The following is an 11,020-nucleotide window of genomic DNA, read 5'->3' on the forward strand; positions in this document are numbered from 1 at the left end:
AGACTCCGCTAACCCAGAAATAGTACCTCGGGTTAAGAACTTTGCTTCAGGATAAGAACAGAAATCGTGCTCCAGCGGTGCGGCGGCAGCAGGAGGCCCCATTAGCTAAAGTGGTGCTTCAGGTTAAGAACAGTTTCAGGTTAAGTACGGACCTCCAGAACGAATTAAGTACTTAACCTGAGGTACCACTGTATTAAATGGCAAAGAAAACAATTTCCCCAGTCACTGTGGAAAGAAGCAGTCACAGATTTGAAACTGTAAGGAAAGGTTCCTTTTGGGGGGGAAAGGGCAGTATTATTCATAATGTATCCATAGCTCAGTACAAGTTCTGTTGAGGGCTTACACCCAGGAAAGTGGGTAGGGGGTTTCCAGTGTTTATTTGCTACAGGGAAGGGAAGAGGAAACTGTTGCCCTCCGAATTTTGTCGCACTACAGCTCCCCCCATCCCTGAACATTGATTATGCTGCCTGAGCATAGCTGTCAAGCGTCCCTTATTTGGCGGGACAGTCCCTTACCCCAGCGCCGTGTCCCGCTGCTGCTGTCCCTTATTGATGATGCCCCTTAAATTTCCCAGGTTTCAAAGGAAGCAGCTCCTCTCCCTCCCTCCTTGCCGGCCAGGGAGGAGGGAGGCTCCAACTGTGTTGCTTGGCTGCGTTGCTCACCCAATAAGAAGTCTAATAACGACTGGGGGGGTAGAGCTTGCATGCCTTGTGCTGATCAAATCGGCTGCGTTGCCTGGGGACTCGCCTTTGCTCAGTGCTTCCCAGCGGAGAGGTGACAGTGGTTTTCCTTGAGGCTTGAGGCTTCGTTTGGCTGCTGGCTGGGCTTTCTGCCTTTGGCTCGGAGGAGCTCAGAAGTTGAACATACCTGTGCTTGGAAAATCCCTTATTTTGGCTGCTGATCCCTTATTTTCGAGGCTGCTGGTCCCTTATTTTCAAATCTGTAAGTTGACAGCTATGTGTCTGAGGCTGGTGGGAATTGGAGTTCAACAACAACTGGAAAGCCTCAAGTTCTCCATGCCCGCTTTGCTAAATTAATGCAGCCGCTCATATCAGAAGTTCTTGGGGCAGTGTGCAAAAGGGGGGGGGGAACCACACACAACTTTAAAACAGGCCTCTGTGCGTGTTCTTGTAAAGGTTGCATAATAAGAGAGCTAGATTATTTGCTCAAGTTCACATCTCATTCAAATAATCAACATGCAACTCAAACCTATCATTTCTGGAAGTTATTATGGAGTACACCTTATGCATATAACGTCAGCTGAACCGTACAGACTTACTTGTGTAATCTGTCAAGGCAAATACTTGTATAAATTGTGATAAGCCTGAATGACAAGGTTATTGGAGGAGGTTATTGCAAGCTGCAGCCGCCAAGCCAATTGGCATATTTAAAACACTGCATTTGGGTGTTCAGATTCACACATTATACCATACAATACCTTTGGTCTTTCCTGCATCTGTTTTTCTCTGCGTAAGAAATGATATTAGGAAAAGGAAGAGAGCTGTGTTTAAATCAAAGTACAGCATCACATGTGAATTATGGGTGCAAGAGACAATAAAAATACATTCCTTGTGAAAACAGATTCAAAGTAAATTCAGACCTTGAGCCGGAAGGAAATAAAGATAGAGAGATGTCTCCAAAGGGAAACACAGAGAATGAGATGTACGTTTGCACTGACGGTCTGCATCATCAGATACAAATCAACACTCCATGTCCAGGGTCCAAATGACAAAGGTTCAAATCACGTAAGGTGCTCTCTCCTTCACAAAGGTTGCCATATTCCCTTCAGTGGAGGGGGCGCACAATTTTGGTGCACAATGGAGCATTGATGGAGGGCTGGACTGGCCCACAGACCCTTGATAGGAAAGTAGAACTCTGCCTTGTTGTTGTTGTTGTTGTTGTTTAGTCGTTTAGTCATGTCCGACTCTTCGTGACTCCCTGGACCAGAGCACGCCAGGCACTCCTGTCTTCTCCTGCCTCCCCAGTTTGGTCAAACTCATGCTGGTAGCTTCGAGAACACTGTCCAACCATCTCGTCCTCTGTCGTCCCCTTCTCCTTGTGCCCTCCATCTTTCCCAACATCAGGGTCTTGTCCAGGGAGTCTTCTCTTCTCATGAGGTGGCCAAAGTATTGGAGTCTCAGCTTCAGGATCTGTCCTTCCAGTGAGCACTCAGGGCTGATTTCCTTCAGAATGGATAGGTTTGATCTTCTTGTAGTCCATGGGACTCTCAAGAGTCTCCTCCAGCACCATAATTCAAAAGCAACCATTCTTCGGCGATCAGCCTTCTTTATGGTCCAGCTCTCACTTCCATACATCACTACTGGGAAAACCATAGCTTGAACTATACAGACCTTTGTTGGCAAGGTGATGTCTCTACTTTTTAAGATGCTGTCTAGGTTTGTCATTGCTTTTCTCCCAAGGAGCACGCGTCCTTTAATTTCGTGGCTGCTGTCACCATCTGCAGTGATCATGGAGCCCAAGAAAGTAAAATCTCTCACTGCCTCCATTTCTTCCCCTTCTATTTGCCAGGAGGTGATGGGTCCAGTGGCCATAATCTTCGTTTTTTTGATGTTGAGCTTCAGACCATATTTTGCGCTCTCCTCTTTCACCCTCAATAAAAGGTTCTTTAATTCCTTCTCACTTTCTGCCATCAAGGTTGTATCATCTGCCTATCTAAGGTTGTTGATATTTCTTCTGGCAATCTTAATTCCGGCTAGGGATTCATCCAGCCCAGCCTTTCGCATGATGAATTCTGCATATAAGTTAAATAAGCAGAGAGACAGTATAACTCTGCCTTATTTGTTGGCAATTTGTCTTGAGAGACAATGGAAGAGTGCACCTTTTGGGGTGAAGTCCAAACGTTGGAAGGTTGCAGCCCCTGCTGCGTCTGTAGAGACTGATACGGGAGAGACATGTTTTGTTGCAGATGGGGCAGATGAGGGTGTTTGGTTGTGCTTCTCTCTCTGCGCTCCTCCCAGCAGTCATTCCTCCTCTGGTCACTGCTACGGATGCACAACCTGGCTGTCTCCAGGCACTGAAGTCGTATGCAAGGGCAGTTGTTGGCAAAGTTCTTGTGGCTTGGGCCGGTTCACGGTCCCACAGACGCCGCAGTGGGCCGGAGTGTGTGCTATTTCCGGTGCTCCTTCTGGCGCGGAGGAGGCGTGCACAGCTTCCCATTGGCTGCAGGAGCTACCCCGGTCAAGGGTCCCAGAGCTGGTAGCAGGGGTCTATGGGCCAGATAAACAACCCCCCATGGTCCAGGCAATGGTATTTATAAAGTTTCAAACAAAGGATTTCAGTTTTCACCAATTATGTACACCATTACCTCATTTTATGTTTAATACATATGCGCAATAAGCACTGGGGGAAAGCAGGTGGCGCTGTGGGTTAAACCACAGAGCCTAGGACTTCCTGATCAGAAGGTTGGCAGTTCGAATCCCCGTGACGGGGTGAGCTCCCATTGCTCGGTCCCTGCTCCTGCCAACCTAGCAGTTTGAAAGCACCTCAAAGTGCAAGTAGATAAATAGGTACCACTCCAGTGGGAAGGTAAACAGCGTTTCCGTGCACTGCTCTGGTTCGCCAGAAGCGGCTTAGTCATGCTGGCCACATGACCCGGAAGCTGTACGCCGGCTCCCTCGGCCAATAAAGTGAAATGAGCACCGCAACCCCAGAATCGGCCACGAATGGACCTAACAGTCAGGGGTCCCTTTACCTTTAATAAGCACTTGCAATTTATGCTGATTCAGGTTTGATTTTCACCAATTTCTGTTACATTGTGTTAGTGTGCATGTAGGGAACCTGTGTTACGTGTAGCCATTTGCACCATGTAGCAACTTGAGCTGCGTCTTTGTGATTCACATATTAGCTGTATTCCTGCTCCAATGTAGGGGGGGCAGCAACTTGCAAAATCATCAGTTTCATAAAGCAACAGGTTACCATAACTTCTCTAATAGAAACACACTCAAGGATTTCCAAGGATTATTGTGGCCCTTTGAGCCACCATCACATTGGAAAGGAAGAAGAAGAGTTTGGATTTGATATCCTGCTTTATCACTACCCAAAGGAGTCTCAAAGCCGCTCACATTCTCCTTTCCCTTCCTCCCCCACAACAAACACTCTGTGAGGTGAGTGGGGCTGAGAGACTTCAGAGAAGTGTGACTAGCCCAAGGTCACCCAGCAGCTGCATGTGAACAAGCGAGGAAGCGAACCCAGTTCACCAGATTACGAGTCAACTGCTCTTAACCACTACAGCACACTGACGGGAGGGACACAGGCCTTCTCTGTTGTGGGTGCCAACGTGATGGAGTCCCTGGCTCGTCCAATCATTTGTTGATGCGGCCAGGTCTTGCTCAGAGGATAGAGCGGCTGTAGCTTTGGCGAGGATCTCCAAGTAGCGCCATTTTGGAGGACTAGCATTGCATTCCAAAGGTTCAGGTCCTGGGATCTTCAGTTTAAAAGATCTTGGATAGGAGATGTTCGGAAGAAGCTCCTGCCTGAAACCCTGGATAGTTGCTAAAAGTGTATTGCTATAGCACTGTATTGCTTTAAACTGACCTGGTATAATGTTTCCTAACACCTTCCAAATGGACGTCTGCATCATGTTTGCTTTCCATTTTCATCACGCTTTTGCTGGTTGCAAGCCTACGCCCACTTACTTGGAAGTAAGTCCCATTGATCTCAATGATGCTTACTTCTGAGTACACACACCTAGGTTTGCATGTCCTGGTAGTGGTTTATAATGCTGTTTGTTTGGAATTGTTTGTTTTTAATGTTGTGTTTTCAGATCAGTAATATTTTATTATATTAATGCGTTTTTATGATTACCCACTTTTTTACTTCTGAACAGAAAAGCGGGATGTGAGGGTATTAAAATATTTCTATACAAAACAGGGGCTACCCACGGACTCCCTTACAAAAAGCTAAAGCTCTGATTCCCATTCACTCGTTTCTCTTCTGTAAAGAACATTCACACTGAATAATCAAATTCAAAAGCTCTTTGAAATTCACAATATTTTTCCCATGGCTCTTTCCTCTTCTTGGTTTCATGTTATTTTTTTCCGGTTCATCAAAGAGCAAGGTGAATTTCTTTTTCTATCTATATAAAGTGAATTATTCATCATGAACTTCATTGTTCATCTTCCTTTTCCTACTTAGTCTTTTCCCTTCATCCATTCTAATGCATTTAATGAATTCATTGTGGGACGTGGGTGGCGCTGTGGGTTAAACCACAGAGCCTAGGACTTGCCGATCAGAAGGTCAGTGGTTCAAATCCCAGCCACAGGGTGAGCTCCCATTCACCAGTGCCTGCTCCTGCCAACCTAGCAGTTCGAAAGCATGAAAGTGCAAGTAGATAAATAGGTACCGCTCTGGCGGGAAGGTAAACGGTGTTTCCGTGAACTGCTCTGGTTCGCCAGAAGCAGCTTAGTCATGCTGGCCACATGACCCGGAAGCTGCACGCTGGCTCCCTCGGCCAATAAGCGAGATGAGCGCCGCAACCCCAGAGTCGGCCATGACTGGACCTAATGGTCAGGGGTCCCTTTACCCTTTACCTTTGGTTTAGGGGGTCCTTTTTCTGACACTTGGGAAACTTTCTCAAACTTCACTTGCTTCAGCCTTGACGTCTCGTCCTTATTGCCTCTGCAACCTCAAGATGTTCCTTGTTATCAGCGTTATTACTGCTCCTCCAGTGCTGTCTCAAGGATTATGCGTAATCTTCTCTGCACCTTGATCCAGGTTATTGCCATGCAGAGCAGACTTCAAAAGGTAGGCTGGTGGGTTTTATTATTATTATTATTTTCTTGCAGCACTGAAATGTTCAGCCTCCTGCCAGGAAAGGAAGTCTCACTCTGATTGCAGAAAGACTTGAGGATTGGTGAACCATATCTAATTTGCATTTACAGATGATGGTGATGATTTCAAATTTATTTACATTTATTTATTACATCCCATGCCCTTTTGAAGGGACGCAGGTGGCGATGTGGGTTAAACCACAGAGCCTAGGGCTTGCCGATCAGAAGGTTGGCGGTTTAATCCCAGTGACGGAGTGAGCTCCCGTTGCTCGGTCCCAGCTCCTGCCAACCTAGCAGTTTGAAAGCATCTCAAAGTGCAAGTAGATAAATAGGTACCACTCCAGCGGGAAGGTAAACGGCGTTTCCATGCGCTGCTCTGGTTAGCTAGAAGCGGCTTAGTCATGCTGGCCACATGACCCAGAAGCTGTACGCTGGCTCCCTCGGCCAGTAAAGTGAGATGAGCGCCGCAACCCCAGAGTCAGCCACAACTGAACCTAATGGTCAGGGGTCCCTTTACCCTTTACCTTTATGCCCTTTTGAAATGTGTTTTTTTTGGGGGGGATATTGGGTTGTCGCTTTTATTTTTATTATGTATTTTTATTACGTATTATGTATTGTGTGGTTTTATATCTTGATTTTGTTATCTGAACTGCCCTGAGACCCCTAGGTATAGGGTGGTATATAAATTCTAATAATAATAATAATAATATTTAAAATGCAGTAAAGCAGCTACATATAAATTCAATAAAACAGGGTAACAATAGCAGTTCCAAAGCAGCTCAACAAACCAGCTGCAATGTGTTGATTAAAACCTGAGAAAATAAAATAGCTTTTTAGCCACCTGCCTATATTATGTGAAGCAGGGGCCAGGCAAATGTCATTTTACACGGCCTTAAAACATTGGTGGTCCAACTTTGGCAAAAAAACCCAGCCAAACAAAAATCTTATGTGTTCGGATTTTTACTTTTTGAAAGATGGCAACCCTACCACTGTCTGTGTTCACAGGTACACAGCCTCTGAACACACAGGTTCAATTTAGTCAGGCCTGGCACACCCATGAGGCAAGGTGAAGTCACTGCCTCAGGCGGCACGATCCACAGGGGCAGCAGATCCAGCCTCCAATGAATGTATTGCTTGCTGCTACTGCCGCCATCACTGCTGCAGAGGTAGCAAGAACTGAGGTGTGCTGAATGGAGACTAGATCTGCCATCTCCTCAGGAGCCCTCCTAAAATGCAGATCTCTGCAATGTATTGACTTTTAGCCATGCTGACTGGGGCTTGATGGGTGCCGGAGTCCAGATCTGACCATCCCTATTTCAACCAATCGGCACTAAACCATGTGTTAATTCGTAGTTCTTTGGGGTAGTCACAGTCCCCTCCTGCTAAGGAGAAAGATGTTCACAAGTCGCTAGCTCCGAGCTCACTGTCCCTCGCTTGCGCACTGTTTTGTACTGAGTTGAATAAGATCCAAATTGCAGCAGTCTGATTGATCCTAGAACAATAGGATTCAGAATGCAGCAGTCTGATTGGTCCTAGAACAGTAGGATTCAGAATGCAGCAGTCTGATTGGTCCTAGAACAATAGGATTCAGAATGCAGCAGTCTGATTGGTCCTAGAACAGTAGGATTCAGAATGCAGCAGTCAGTCTGATTGGTCCTAGAACAATAGGATCCAGAATACAGCAGTCTGATTGGTCCTAGGACAATAGGATCCAGAATGCAGCAGTCTGATTGGTCCGCAGGAGCCACCCAATCCAACTCCAGGTGGAAGTGAATCCACAACCTGATTGGCCTACAGGAGAATCCCGGAATTAGCCAATCACGTGGGGCCCATTGTGTAAATAATGTACATAAAGCAGACATTTGGGGGGAACTTCCATTCTTCCTCACTACTATGAGCTGAATAAAGAGCATGAAATCCACACTCAACTCTGAGTATATTTCACGCACTCTCTTTTCTCCGAAAAGTCTGCAACCACATCGCTCAGCCGAGCGCAGACAAGACAATGCGGTCATCAGCCCGTGATCACAGCACGGCACACTCCCCATCGCTTATTTAGTCGGGGGCTTGCTTCGGTGCACACATGCAAACAAGGCTGTAACAAGCGTGACACAGATTTCTCGTTTCCACTCAAGCGGAATGCGGTGGTCTAGACAAAACCGGATAAACCTGGTTCACAGCCACGCTGGACAACCGCAAAACAGCCAAGTCATTTGCCCCAAAGCAGAAAAAGCCACAATCGTGTTTCACGCCTCAAGATGCTGAGGCCAGCTTTCCTTCTGCACTTTGAGAACCATCAGTCATTTTAGTGAGTTTTAACTAACAGAACTGCTCAGACTGCTGGGAGGTTTGGATATGCTGTTTGGCGCTAGTATTTGGATGCTTGGCCTCTTTCACTGGTGCAACCAGAATTTTCTCATCCTGCCTCTGACTTGGGTTGTCTTCTCTGTGCAAAATAAGACTGCCCATGTCAGAGATCCCAGGCCCTACCTGGAAACATTGCTAAGCTCTGGCGATGATCCTAGTGAGGTAAAAAAACTTTAAGACGGTGTCATTATTGAAATCTTGCCATTTCCTCCTTCCTCCTTGGTTTTGCTCTATTTACCACCAGAAGGTCAGGCCAAGAATAGGATCAAGGAAGTTATGTGTACCAACCCACAGCAAATTATTTCCCCCCAAATTGGCTCAAATATTGACTTCCTTTGCAGAATAGTTTAGTCTGCTTTCAAGTGACTTAGATGCCACAATGCTCTGCAAATATGGTGGTATCTGAAGCAAGACAGGTGTTACGTATTGAGCTGAATAGGATCCAAAAATGCAGCAGTCTGATTGGTCCTAGAACAATAGGATCCAGAATGCAGCAGTCTGATTGGTCCCCAGGAGCCACCCAATCCAGCTCCAGGTGGAAGTGAATCCGCAACCTGATTGGGCTATAGGAGAACCCCGGAATTAGCTTCACACACTTACCTTCACACAATGTGTAATTAACTTGGGGGATTTTTTTTACCGCAGGATGTGGTGAGGTCAGTACTTTAGATTTACAAGGGGATCTGAGAGATGAATGGGAGATACGGTCTGTCAGTATTAATGGACAGCTAAATAGAAACTTAACCCCAAAAGTTAGGACCAAGATTCAAATCCTGACTGGGTAACTTTGCTCACTAGTAACATTGAACCATGAGGACGAGATGGTTGGACAGTGTTCTCGAAGCTACCAGCATGAGTTTGACCAAACTGCAGGAGGCAGTGGAAGACAGGAGTGCCTGGGACAGGTGAGGCTGCTGATCCCTTATTTTGGCTGCTGATCTCTTATTTTCAAATCTGAAAGTTGACAGCTATGCCCCTCACAAGGTCTGAGGGACAGTGGACCGGCCCCCTGCTGAAAAAGTTTGCTGACCCCTGCATTAGTGCCTCTGACAATTGGGGGCAGAGCATTGGCAGCCTTCTCCTCCATGCATTGCTTTCATCCTCTTTCAAAGCGAGTCAAGGTGGTGCCCATCACTGCCTCCTGCAGGAGCAAGGCCCCTAGTCTGACTATGTGTTTTCTGAAAAAGCACTTTCTTTTACCTCTCCTGAATCTTCCACCATTCAGCTTCACGGGACATCCATAAGTTCTAGAGAGAGGCAGAAAAACCTTCTACTCTCCCCATGCCTTGCAGAATTTTATAACCTATCATGTCCCCGCTTACTCAGCTTTTCTCTGGGTGAAAAATCCCCAAATGATGTAATTAATCCTTCCTCCCAGTGGATTTGCTCCATCCCCTTGATTGTTTTGGTTTCTGAACCTTTTCTGACTCTGGAATATTTGAGTCAGACTTGTTTTTAATCTTTGTTGGAAGCTGCCCAGAGTGGCTGGGGAAACCCAGCCAGATGGGCGGGGTACAAATAATAAATTATTATTATTATTATTATTATTATTATTATTATTACTACTACTACTACGGAATCAGACCATTTCCCTACCTACCTGAGTACTATCCACTCTAGCCTTGCCCCTACAGGCTGATGGGAATTGTAGTCTACATGTAGGGCAAGGATTTTAAACTACGGAATGCCCAGAACAAATTTCTGTGCTCTGTCCAAATTATGGTCCATCTCCATATAGGCCAGACTGGAAAGCAACATTTATTTTGAGTTCCCTCAATTTTCATTTGAAAAAGGAGGAAGGGATTCAAGTTGACAACGCAGCCGTAGAGCTTATTCCCTTTCCCCCAGAAGAATATTGGATTTTGCATCAGTTGATTTACCTTCCTCCTATTTTCAAAGGGTCTGGAGGGTCAATCGACTGCCTTAGTCTTTTTGAGTTAAACACATAGGCTTGCAGTATTTGACGTGTTTTGTATGTGCTGTCTTAATCAGGCAAGTGCCAATAGCTGTCTTCATTAAGCAGGAGCCAAGCCAAGGAAGTTCTTAAGCAAACAGTAAACGCCCAAAGCATTTTCCTGCTTTTCTAAGCTATTGTTATGTACTGAGTTGAATAGGATCCAAAATGCAACAATCTGATTGGTCCTAGAGCAATAGGATTCAGAATGCAGCAGTCTGATTGGTCCTAGAACAATAGGATTCAGAATACAGCAGCCTGATTGGTCCTAGAAGAATAGGCTCCAGAATGCAGCAGTCTGATTGGTCCACAGAAGCCACCCAATCCAACTCCAGGTGGAAGTGAATCCGCGACCTGATTGGCCTACAGAAGAATCCCGGAATTAGCCAATCACGTGGGGCCCATTGTGTATATTATGTATATAAAGTGGACATTCTGGGGGAACTTCCATTCCTCCTCACCACTATGAGCTGAATAAAGAGCATGAAATCCACTCTTGACTCCGAGTATATTTCATACATACTGCCCTAACCATTTTCAGTAGAGAGCATATTTGTATCTACCATCTGAATCTGCTTTCCCAAGGCGCTTTCTTCATTGGTATTCATAAATAAAAACACATGGAAATCAGTGAGGCATATCATGCATTTAATTGACTTGCCAGGTGAGATTCCAGAACAGCAGGCATGCTAGCCTTTGCACAGCAAAGACAAGGGGTGCTGGGCTGACTTAGAACTTTTCTGCAAGGAAAGCTCAGGTTGTCTGTAAGGCAAAAGTGTAGAGAGTGTTACCTGGAATATGATTTTATCATGAAAATGGTGACTATTCTCTCTTGAAGTTCATGAGCATACGTTAAAGCTACATGTTGTAGAGAGATAATTTATTATGGTCAGAGACCAGCTTATAAAAC

Source organism: Podarcis gaigeae (genome assembly GCF_964106915.1).
Source record: "Podarcis gaigeae genome assembly, chromosome: 7".
NCBI lineage: Eukaryota > Metazoa > Chordata > Lepidosauria > Squamata > Lacertidae > Podarcis > Podarcis gaigeae.